Genomic DNA, 13,312 nt, shown 5'->3' on the forward strand with positions numbered 1-13,312 from the left:
ATGAAAAATTTATTAAAAATAATTATTAATAAATTTTTGAAATGTAATTTAAAATAGACACAAAAATTGCAAAATATTTCAATACATTTTGAATTGAACAAAACGATAGAAATTATTGTCAATTTTTTTTCATTTATTTAGATACTTGACCATCATCAAAGTGGATTTAAAAAAAAAAAGGATAATATAAAAAATTGTAAAAAATGTTTCAGTGGTTTTTGTGTAAAACGTAGAATTTTAAAAAATAAATTAATCATTAAAAATGGTTTGATCTGGTATTGAATAATTGACGAAATGAAAAAATAATTGCATTACGATATTCCAATCAGTTGATAATTTGTCTCATTAAAAATAATTTATAAAAAAAAAAACTGTGGAGTATTGAATATTTTTATGAAAAATAAAAAAATTTTGTCGTGATTTAAAAAAATAAAATAAAAAAAAAATTGGATGAACTTTTACTGCAAGTAACACGAGGGATAATTAAGATGTGGTTGAAGACAGTGTGGTTGGTCGTGTGTATCTCGTGCCTGACATTTGGTGCACTACGACCAAAGGAGCTTGGTGAAGGAAGAGGTAAAACTCATTTGTAATTATTACGAAAGAAAAGTTGGTTGTTAGTTTTGACCGCAATCCACCTTGATAAATATGCATACCATACCAAGATTGTCTTGAAATATTTTTAATTTAAAAAATTTATTTTTCCCTTTTATTTGATTATTTAAAAAAATATATATTAATTTTAAATTAAATGAAAACAAATTAACTATTCTTCTTTGCTTCTTAAGGATATATGCAAAAAATTCACGTCTTGATAATTCAAAAGAAGCAGCAAAATATATTTTTTAAAAGTTAAGAATACGAAATAACTTGGTTATATTTCTTTCATAATTTAAAAACTTTTAATATAAACTATAACAATTTTTCAAAACTCGTGTATATATCTATATAGCAAAACTTTATGCCATCAATTAATTTTTTACCAATTGATAGACAAAAAAATCGTGTAACACTATATAATAACAAGATTTAAAAAAGAGCTTATTAATGAGAAAAACGTAAATTTTTTTTTATCGATAAAGAATTTTTTTTTTAAATATATTCAAATATATTCTTTGGATTAATTTATTATTAAACACACGTGTCACTAACGCACCGCTTAATCAACCGATAATTGTATAATTTTTGGGTATAATATATCTATTGATTATGTTGATTTATTCACGTAAACTATTGTTATTATTTTTGAAATAATAAATTAAAACGTGACATAAAAAGAAGCAAAAAAAACAGAGATGGTAATTTTATGAAATTTAATATAACGTTTTTATATTTCTCGTGTTTACATTGTTAAAATTAAAAAAATTGAATAAATAAAAATTAATTTTTAAAATAGAATTAATTCAATTGAACATAATTCTTCTCTCGTGTTGAATTATTTTTTTATTTGTTACAATTTATTATAGAGAAACATTGAATAGAATAAAATTCATCGAATAGAAAGGGTGGAAATGAAGACAGTTCATTGGAAAAATGTCATTGTTTAATAGTTACATTGTTGTCAAATAAAAAAAAAAAAAAACAATTTCAATAAAAATACACAATAAATAATCAAAAAAAAAAAAAAATAATTAATTTACTTGAAAATTAATACATCTCAGAAAATATAATTAATATAACTATTTATTTTTTAATTCAAGTAAATTAAATTAAATTTTATTATCATTTAAATATTAAAAATATTCTATGAAAAATAGTTTCGTTGTTAAAAGTTTGGCTTTTATAATTCTGATGAATAAGGTCACAAAATTCAATCAAAGAATGTAAATTACATGAACAATAGACTTGACCAAAAATTTTGAACTTTCAAGTGGATTAACAATTGATATATTATGTCCATAAACTTTGATATTTCATTAGCATCATAATGAGAAATAAATCAGTCAATAATTTAACAGATTTACAATTTAATTATAAACATAAACATTAATATATTTTTTTGAATAATATATTATAGTTGACATGAAAAATTTAATACTATTTTTCTAATATATTATTAAACAAAATTAATATTAAAAAAAATTTATTTATTGATTATTATTACCTATTTTTATGAATAAAATTTACCATAATTTTGTCAGAGAATTTACATGTACAAGATCAACAACTGGTTAGATGAATGGTCACGAACCCATTAAAATTTTGAAAGCTCACCAATTAGGGTCTTTATAAATGATAATCTTTTTCATTTTATCACTCAAATATAAAATAATAAATCAACTGATATATATATTTTTTTTTTACAACAACTGCTGTTTGCAACGATCCACATTGCAAAGAAATATAATTTTTTTTTTTTTTCACCTCACGAGCGTCATAATGAGAGAAAATATAAATTCTGCATTGCAAAATTGTATATCTAAATTGTTGCTATACAAACTTTGTTTGATATTTTCTTTGTTAAATTTTTTTCAAAATAATTTTTTTCTATCTACAACCATCCGGTTGAACAGTCGACGTATCTAGCGGACTTTTTTCTCTAACGTGTTTTTCCGTTATTTTTTTCTTTTTGTATTGTATTATTATTTTTTATCTTTTTTATTCAATTCCCTTTTCGTCGTCACTTCAGCAAGTAAACACATATATGTGTATGTGTGTGTAAGAAGAATAGATAAAAAAAAAATCAACTGGCAAACGTATAGGTATTCGCGAGAAGTCATTAGTCGCAGTGTGAACCTGCACATAGCGAATTCTAGATCGAGCATTTTATACAACCAAACGATGAGGGTAAGAGGGTGTTGGAGCCATCAGTTGGTATGCTAGTGCGAAAATGCCAGGGGGATTGTACGATGCAAGAAACTTTGGTTGTATAATCTTTTGCTCTATTTGTACATTGCTGACGGCATAATTTCTGTCACTTTCAATTCCCATATCATTTGCAATATTCAGCAAATTATATACGTAAACACTTGTGTATGTATACACTCTGTGTTACACGATGTGTTTTTTTTTTGATATTATAAATATTAAAAAAAACTGTTTTCAAACAAATTTTCCATAGCTTGTATTTATGCAAAGATTAAAAAAACTATTATTAATTATTAAATGCAAACTTACTAACGTGAGTAAAAAAATTGTATACTTTTGATATTAATTTTGGAATAAATCATTTTCATTTTTGTTGTCTTACTTGGAGCTTGTATTTTGTTTATTAAAATACAAGAAAAAAAATATACAATTTTTTTAAATTAACTAATTCTTTAATTTTGAATCGAAAAAATTTAGAGCTTTGCATTTATTTGAAAAAAAAAAAATATAGTTATTGTATGAATAGACTATACATATTGATCGTTGGCAAAACGACTTCAACGTTATGAAATCGAAAATATATATAGCCGATATAAAAAAAAAAAAAAAACAAAGGATCAAAGTTATCCTTTTAATTTATAAACGCAACTCGGGTCAAATATCATCATATCTTTTTCATTTAATATATAAACTTGGCGACAAATACGTGGCTCGACTTGATAATAATAAAATTTTCTCACGTCCCTGAGGTATTTCTCTTTTAATTAATTTTCATCTCATTTTGTCATGACATATTATGACCAAATAAACAGTAAATGCAATTAATATTATTTTATTATTTTTAAAATAAAACAATAAATCATTAAATTAAATTAAATTTATCCATCAATTAAAATATTTAAAAAAATTATAAAATTATATATAATTTATATTTTTTTTTTTTAAAAAAAAAGAAATACTGTCACGGTTGAATAAAAAAAAAAAAATAAATAAAATGTAGGGTGTTTACGGGCCAGATGCTTATCAGTGTTATTCACACATGGTGTTTGTGAAGCTTTCAGCCTCTTCCAAGTTATGCCAGTAAGGTGTATGAATATAATGAGGATACCTCTTTCCTACATTCACTCATTCTCTTATAAAATACATATAATCATGAAGGAATAGAAGCATGGACAACAGAGTATCTACAATGTACGTTGTATATATATAAACACAAAATACACAGTGAGATAGTCAAATGGTCCTTGGACAAGTTGAGCCAGTTAGTACCAGCTTGCATTCATTCTCTTACGTTATATACATATATATATTATCACAGTATGTTTGTATATGCTGAAGAGGTTAAGGGGTGTATGTTGGTGTGCATAAGTACAACTTGAACAACTGAATACTTGGATATTATTCAAGCTCGTATATGATTATTTGAATTCACATATTCTCAAATAACTCATATATACACTCTTATGATAAAATACATATGTATAATTGTAATATTCAATAGGCTACATACATGATATCATTTAACAATTCATTCGCGTCTATACTATCAAGAGTTCCCTGGTTAAGCAAATGTGATTCTATACACCACGAATGATCACACTTGCTTTCTCTTGCTTACTCTTCCTCTCTCTCCCTCTACATCAATGAATGTATGTATACAAAACCTCCAATAAATTTTCATCTCATCCACAACATTCCATTCTATCTTTGTGTATGATTTTTTTTTTTTTATTTTTCATTTTATCATTTAACAATAATGCTACTAGCTTATCTTTGATAAATGTCATTTTTATATATATTAACATGAAAAAAAAAAATCATGAAGTTTTGGTAAAAATATTTAAATACAATTAATATACGGATTGTTAAGTTGAAAATGAATGTCTATCCAACAAGTATGAAAAAGAAAAAAATAAATTTAGTTTATACATTAAAGGATATCTGTGAAATTTAGAAAATCAGCAGGCAAAATAACCTTGGTAGTTGAAATATAAAAATTATAAAACAATAATTGTCTTCCACATTTAAAAATAAACTTTTTCGTCCAATTTATTTTGCATTGGATCAGGTAAAATGTCAACTTTATTGTGCTCTATAAATAATAATAATTGACCTTGAAAAATAAAATTAAAAATTAATAATAACCAGAATAAAATAACTTTATTTTTTTCTTTAAGATGAATTATTAAAATTTATCACACAAAATAGAATTGACATTTTACCTGACCCAATGAAAAATAAATCAGTTGAAAAATTATATTTATAAACTCAAGAATTTGTACATTTATGCATGACATGTCATCTCATTAAATAATTTAATACACTATGAGTATTAAATTAAAGTTTGAAATATATAATGCATAATAATCATCAACAATATTGCAAATACTATTTGCATTAAAATGATGAGACAATGTTAAGTTTACTAATATTGAAATTGTAGGAAGACAAATGAAATAGGAGGGTGTGTTAAGTCATATTGTTCTCAGTCAAATAAGCAAACGTTACGTTAACATTTACAAATCTACTGTCAGAGATTTCATGGGTCAATGAGCACAATTTCATGTGCAGCATTTGTGTTGTCAGTGACGTGTATATATGTTGTTTGTAGATTAGAGGAGAAAGACAAGGGGTATATTCGAAGGTTGTAATCTGGCAAGTAACGATGTACCTGGGCGGGCAACTAATGACGAGTAGTCTTAATCAACCTGGGATGCTAGCTCATACTAGTATTTAGATTTACACAAGCATATATATTCATCCATATAAATCAAAATATAAATTTACAAGAATGTATAAAATTTAATTGAGTTTTCATTAAATTATATATAAACTTTAAAATATTATTATTATTATTGTATTTTAATATAATCAAAAAGTTATTTTAAATTAAATTAAATTTTCTTCAAGTTTTATTATTTGAATTTAATTATATACAGATTAATTATGTTTATAAAATTTAAATTACTAGTTTATATTTATTTATTATGAAAAATAATATACGTTTTTTAATAATAAAATTATAAAAATATTTAGTGTAGTGGTGTCATCTGGCTAAAGATCGAAATGAGAAGAAGAAAAAGAAGGAAAAAAAAAAAAAAAGTGTGTACCATTGAATATATTTCAGGGTATTGGATATAATGGAGAACAAGATAAGCTCATGTGTGTGTGTGGGGGGGGGGGGTGATGGGTTGATGGGTTGGGGAAAGTGCTTTCTACTATCCCTTGAAATTCCATACGATAAAAGAAGGTATGAGAAAGGCATGACATACGCGATACTACCAAGAGAATTGGCAATATTAGGACTGCTCCATTTTACCTCGTTATTGCGCCCCAATGGAATTCGATGGTATAAAAAAGAGAATATAACGTAGAATGTGAAATAGGTATTTTATTTTGAATAATTATTATTATGATGTTCATCACCTGATACTAACAACATATATATATTGTCATTCTTTTTTTTTTTTTCATCTCATTATTTATTTGTCGCATTCTTTAGTTTTTCTTATTTTTCTTTATATTGAAATTTATTATGTACTCATAAATTTAAATCATAAATAATGTAGATGTATTTTCGAGCAAGGAGACTCGACATATTGGTTTTATAAGATATTTTAAAATGAATAATTTGTATCATTGTTATCCGTCGGAATTGTTGAAATAATAAGTAAAGTTTTTAAACAAAAATATTAAATAAAGCTTTTTTAAAGATAGTGCATTTTTTTATTGATAAGATTTCTTAAAAATGTAACTCACCATGTGTTGCTCCAGGTGAAATACTCAGCAAGGCCATGTACATTTAATCCAACTAGTCTCAATAAATTAATTCATTTATTTTTCAACAGATTCACGACAATAGCACTACATACTTTTTTAAAAATCACTGTGTCATTTTATTAAACACTTGAATATTTACTATTTGTATTTAATAAATCGAAATAATTTTGAAAAATTAAAATGAAATGGTTTGAAATATTGCACAACTAGTACCTCTTGTCTCTTGGCATTTTGATGCTCCATTTCTTTCCACTCTATATCTGTAAAAAATAAAAAAATAATTATCATAAATCTGTCATAATCTGTTTATAAGATTTAAATTGTATAGCTATAGCTATGTATATTTTTGTTTGAAAAAATAAAATATAAAAAAAACATCAAGCGATGATAAGAGGCAATCACTTAGTGAGTATGAAGCTATTAGATGAATTCACATTTTCTTGATGACGGCTTTGAGTATAATCTCGGATATATTTATCTTGAAATATTTTTTTTTTTATATACTTTTCATAAATATCGTGAGCAAGATTGAAACTTTTTTATTTGACTGTTATTTCAAAGAAATAAGTAATCATTATTATTAACAACTAAAACTATTGAAATATATTTTTCTCTTTTTTTAAATAAAAACATCTTGATTAAAACAAAAAAAAATATGAATTTTTATTATTTTTATGCACTCGAATGATTAAAAATTTTTTTTCATATAAATTGCAATATTTTTTTATATTGTTATTTTTAGTTTTTAAAAAACATTTCATCACATTTATAAATAATCAATTCACTTGACAGTATAAATAAAAATAAAGGGGACAGTTGATTTTAACGAGTTTGTCAAAATCTGTTGGCTCAAACGCAGCATGATTTCAAAAATCCACTATATGCTATAGCAGATTAAAAACAAGAATAAAAAGTATTTAAAAAAAAAAACAAATTCACATATGAATATAAAAATGAAAAAAACAAAAAACGTTGGTGCAAAAACTATCGATTATTTTTTCAAGCTCATGTACAACAGAACAACGTTCAAACGGCCCCGACACTTTTAACTGATAGCTTTAATTACATATACACTGTGACATTTTCAAACTAAGAGGTTAATTTAGTCGTCTGGTAAAGTTTTGTGAACCATATAATAACCTATTTACACAAACCTTTTATCACAAAAGTGATATATATATATAACACGTTATTATATCACAATTATTTTTATTGTTTTTGTCATATAAAATTTAATACAAACAAGCATGTTACATGAAGCTTTATATATTAATTATTTATTGATCATTTCAACTTGTTAACGAGCTATAATATTCTGCACCTCTAATAACTTGTGGGAAAAAATTAAAAAAATTAAAAAATTATCAAAAGTAATTTTTTCACAGTAAGTTTACGACAAAATCGTTTGTCAAACCAAGCATTACAAGGCAATCTAAAAAGTTTCCACAACAATCGTGATATATAAACTTGACTCAACTTTTAATTGAAAAATTTTTTTCCTCGTTATTTAATTTTTTTCTTCTTATTTCTATTTTGCATTCACAATCATAAAATAAATAATTAATGTATTAATATTTCATTATTATTAATGAACTCATGAGATTTTATTTAAAAGTCAGCTGGTTTTTTATTTTCTTTATGCCAATTTTATCTTATAATCTCTGAGGACAGATCAGATGAAACTGTATTAAAGAAATTGAAGAGAAAGAAAAAAAATAAACTCGTTATTAGATACTCTCTTGTAATGGAGTTTGGTCCATCGGGAAAGTAATAGAATTCCCAACAAGTTATAGGAAAAAAAGTACGTCACAATGTATATACATGCGCTTTTACGAAACGATTCATCAAGCTGGAAGAACAAGCGCTGATTACGGCCGCAATATAACACCCCGTAATTATTCCGTTGGAAGAAATAGTTGAGTGGGTGTGGTTCTCAGTCTCTCGGTTCCAAATATATGCAAAATACCAGAATGAAGCTGGTAAAAAAAAAAAAAAAAAGAAATAATAAAAGAAATAAGAAAGGAAAATGAAAAAAAAAATATATATATTTATATTTCTTTTTATGAAGAACAAAAACTTTGCTTCCAGTGTGAACGATAGAGAGGAAAATAAAATTATTTTAAAAATACATAAAAGATGATAAAAAAAAAAAAAATTAAAATGAGAAAGTATTAATTGGTTTCCAAGAAGAGCTACATAAATTATTAAATAATTAAAAATTCTATGATTTAAGTTAGTCTCAGCAATCATCATCTTACTTGTATTAATATTATTTTTATATAGAGCTATCAGTGATAATATATATCATCTGAAAATTACGATAATAATACGATGAAAATATAATAACCAGTTGATAACTCGTGAAAAAGTACAGACCGAGAAAGAGATATTCGTTGAATGAGAAATGATAAGTTTTGCAAGTTTTTATTATTAATCGACGATGGAAAAGGATTTTCAGAAGATCGAAAAAGTAGATAGAATTTATTGTGTATGTGAATACACACCGACACACAGCGGAAAATATCAAAAGAAAAATAAAGTGAAGGAAAAAAAAAAAACATAGTGTTCATCCTTTAAACTATATTCACATTTTTATATATATACTAAATTGCAAAGAAATATACTGCGAAAAAAAAACATAAAGATGATTTTGAAAAAGAAAAAATTTATGCAGCTGTTGTCGTTTTAGTAGATACTTGATCTCAAGACAAATAAAAGTTTGAGAAAAAAAAAAAAAAATAAATATATATACGTGATGCTTTAGCAGTTTTTGTCATTTGCATAAAATACATTTCACTTGGATTCAGCATAATACGTGTTGTTCCTATTGTCTCTTCAAATTTTTATTTTTATTTATTATTTTTTTGTCTTATTCACTTTTGTTTCATTCGAATTTTTCCTCGTTGGAATATCGACGAGAGAACTTCCATTAGTACTGGATAAAATTGTAAAGACCATGGCAGCTCGTGACATTTTTATCAGCAATTCAGTGACGCGAATCAACAACGAGGGAAAAACTCTACTGGGATAAGAATAAACAAAAAATAAACAAAGTAACAAGTTAAAAAAAAATACATTTGTGCGAAATGAAAGGAAAAAAAAATATTAAAAAAATCCATCGACTAACATGATCGGTTTTGGTCACCTTTACATATACAATAAAAAAATCAAACAGATGACGCTTCGATAACCTTTTTACATCCTCTATTTTTTTTTATATTTCATCAAATTTTATTTCATCGAAAATACATATATATATTTTTATTTAACCAAATCCAGTATGACAGCCAGCTACAGTAGAATAGTACCGATAATGTAGCAACTTGAATCCCACGTTTTCACCCTAGGGCTATCGTAACACAGTCATATATACTGGCGCCTCGTAAACCCGTTTTCAACCGCATCCTCTGAGATTCAATGACCTCTGGACGAGGCATCTATAACCACATTTACCACTGTATCCTCAATAAAACTGACCTCTTCCTTCATGCATATATCATACCTGTCAAATTGAGTTAAATAACTTACAAACGTGCATATATATATATTGATAAACTAAACAACAAAAGCTTAACGTTATTTTATCAATATATATGCGTGATACAATCTATGATACTTGACATAATTATGTTTAAGTGAAAACTTTTCATTACCACATAATTAAGTATAAACTTTTCATTATCAAAATAATAATTATTATTATTATAAAATAAAGCACAAAGTTTGTCCAGGAAACGCATCAATTATGTACAAAACAAGTATAATTTTTAGACTGTGGTTTTTTTGAAAATTTACATCTCTCTGTTTTGTATAGTAACAATTTTCACGATTCATTCACACTTCCTTGAATTTCTGCATCTCTGATTCAAGAAGTAAATTTCATTGTACATGTTGGTTTGTGTATATATTTTACAAGTGTATTTGATTATAATACGCATGCGCTTGTTCTTGCACACTGTATACTGTCGTAATATATCTTAGCTCAAGATTAGATAAAAAATACGGTGAACGGAAGGAAGAGGAGGTGACTGTTGTAGATGGAACGGATGAAAAAAAATAAAAAAAAATAAAAAAAAAAAAAGAGGTAAGTAGAATCTTGAAGATTTTCAGTAAGATGAAAGTCAAAAGGAATAAGGGTGGCCGAATTACATGCCCGAGAGACAACAATGCTATGGTACACGAATTCTCAAGGAAGTGCTTCTTTTTTTTTTTTTTTACTTCTCTTTGCATTTGTACAAGCGTTTTACTTTTTTGGATGGCCTGTCTCGTAAAATGACTGTTAGAGCTTATATTTCATTGTTATTTCAGTTTTTTTTTTACATATGTATATGTTTTATTTCATACTTTTCTTTGTGATGAAAAGTCAAAAGATATATCTATATCCTTATTTCATCACTAGAATTATGTCGTTGATGTCTCGATTTTCAGCTTAATCGAGATTCATGATCGAATGATTTTATGTACAATATTGTTAGTAAGACACTGAATTCTTGTTACTTTGTATTTTTCTTTCTTTACTTTATTAGCTTTGTTTTATATCATGTACTATTTCTTAAGTCAATGCTTGTTAACTGGCATTATTAAATGTTATTATTAATTGATTACTTGTATTAGATTATTATGCTTCATATTTATTATCTATTAATTATTATGACTGATTAGTATTATTAGCATTATATTTGATTGATTATTGTATTTATTAAATTATTTTATTGTTTATTAAATTATTGTATTATGATTTTAATTTGATTTATATGATTATTATTATTGATTTAATTGATTATTATTGTTTATTAAATTGATTATTATTATTGATTTAATGATATTATTAATTGATTATTCATAATGACTAGAGGATATTAATGTAGATTGAAAAATTAATTGATAGATTAAATGATTATTCAATTAATTGATTATTCATGCATATCTCATTATCATTATTCTGATTATTATTCTTATTTATAATTTCATTTTGTTACTATTTATTATCCTTTATCCTGGGATTATACTTTAATACGTTGACGATGTAATAGCTGGTTTGTCTTACATAAATAAAATATATACTTCATGTACTAATGCAATTTAAGAGGAAAGAAACTTAATAATTTTGAACCTCATTATTTTTTCATCCAAGCTTCAATGAGATCCCCAGATGCCTCACTTCTTTCCGTCTTCTGTATTTTTTAGATGTAACCTACTCTTTTATTTTTACTGTTGTGTATATATATATACACCGAATGTAGTACGTGATATCGTAAAAATTGCACTCAATTTTATGGCAATATTCTCTCGTGATATTCAGCTGTGCTTCTATCTTTTTATCAATATATTAAATGGTTAATAATTTACTGTATAGTCTTTGTTTAAGTATAATAAAATAATATTATTTTGACGATGAAAAAAAAAGAAAAAGATATTTGTTTTGATGAGTTTTGTTGAATTTTTTCAGGTAATCATTCATAGTTTTATCGTTGAGAAATATTTAATGAAATATTAAAGATGATGTTATAATATTATTTAAATGTATTCAGAGTAGAATCTTTGCCAGTTGAATGTCACAGATATTTTGTAAAACCATTTTAAATGAAAGTTAAATATATATTGTAAAGTTAAACTTCAATTTATGATCTTACAAATCAACATTTTTTTTTTTTCTTAAACTATACAATGGATAAAATTTTGGAAATTATATGAATCAAAAAGACCGTTAATGTTTAATATATTAGAACGATCTTTAAAGTTTTGGTGAGCATGAAAATTTTATAGTATAAAAATTGTAAAAATACAAAGAAAGTTTTGAAACTTTAAGCTCCGATCGAAATGATCTCTTGTTCAAAAGTTTACTGAGACAAAAAAAAAAAAAGCTATATAAATGTTAAGATATTAAATTTGAAAAAAAAAAAAATATACATCAGTATTTATTTAATAAAAAATAAAAAAAAAAAAAAAGATTCAAAGAAATTTTATGAAAAACTGTAAATAACCATTTACCATAAAATTTTCAAACATATCATTCCTTTCGAATAAACAACCTCTCAGGATTACAATTGTATCCGATATAAATGTAAAGAAAGTAAAACAAATATAAAAAAAGAACAAGTTTTTTTTTTGTTTCAAGTTGGATTGGATATTTTATATTTTTAAACTCTGTATCTTTGATATATATAAATATATTTTTATCTGGTTTATCTTTCAAACACTTTGGCAGCCAAGATCAACTTTGTAAACGTATGTCTACACTAGATTTTCTCATTTCACTTAAACTAGAAAGAGAAATGATTTGGAATGTTGGATTATTGAAGATCGCGAGACTATACCACTGGGGATTACAATTCCCAAAGTTATTTTTTATAGTGTTTTCTTACTCAGCAATTTGATATATACATCTGTATATGATGAGAATCGAGGGTTGTACGGATCACTTGAGATTTATCAAAACCACCAATGATGCATGTTTTTTTTTTTTGTCTTTATTTATTTTCAAATATATCAATTCTCTACAATCTTGTTGATTCAGCATTTTCATTATAATATATCAAAGATCAAGTGAACATGAATGATTTATTAAAACAATTAAAAAATTTATAATAATAAAAAAAATTGCGTCAATGTCACTGCAATGCTGAGAATTCTTTGTGTAGAATTGTGCATAAATTGTGCGAGTGTGTTTATTAAAACTTTATAAAATTGATTTTGCATTATTTTTTTTTTTTTTCGTTTTGGT

General features: G+C 24.9%; 1 protein-coding gene and 1 long non-coding RNA gene across 2 annotated transcripts in view; one reads left to right on the forward strand and one right to left on the reverse strand.

The window, feature by feature from the left end:
* Nucleotides 1-6,911, reverse strand: part of LOC122848545 — a 66,602-nt gene extending 59,691 nt beyond the window's left edge. Inside the window, exon 1 of the long non-coding RNA XR_006373463.1 lies at nt 6,568-6,911. This is a non-coding gene — a long non-coding RNA (uncharacterized LOC122848545). The remainder of the gene's footprint in view (nt 1-6,567) is intronic.
* Nucleotides 1-13,312, forward strand: part of LOC122848544 (suppressor of lurcher protein 1) — a 151,386-nt gene that overhangs the window by 91,882 nt on the left and 46,192 nt on the right. The window lies entirely within an intron of this gene.

The sequence above is a fragment of the Aphidius gifuensis genome, linkage group LG2 (genome assembly GCF_014905175.1).
Source record: "Aphidius gifuensis isolate YNYX2018 linkage group LG2, ASM1490517v1, whole genome shotgun sequence".
Lineage (NCBI taxonomy): Eukaryota > Metazoa > Arthropoda > Insecta > Hymenoptera > Braconidae > Aphidius > Aphidius gifuensis.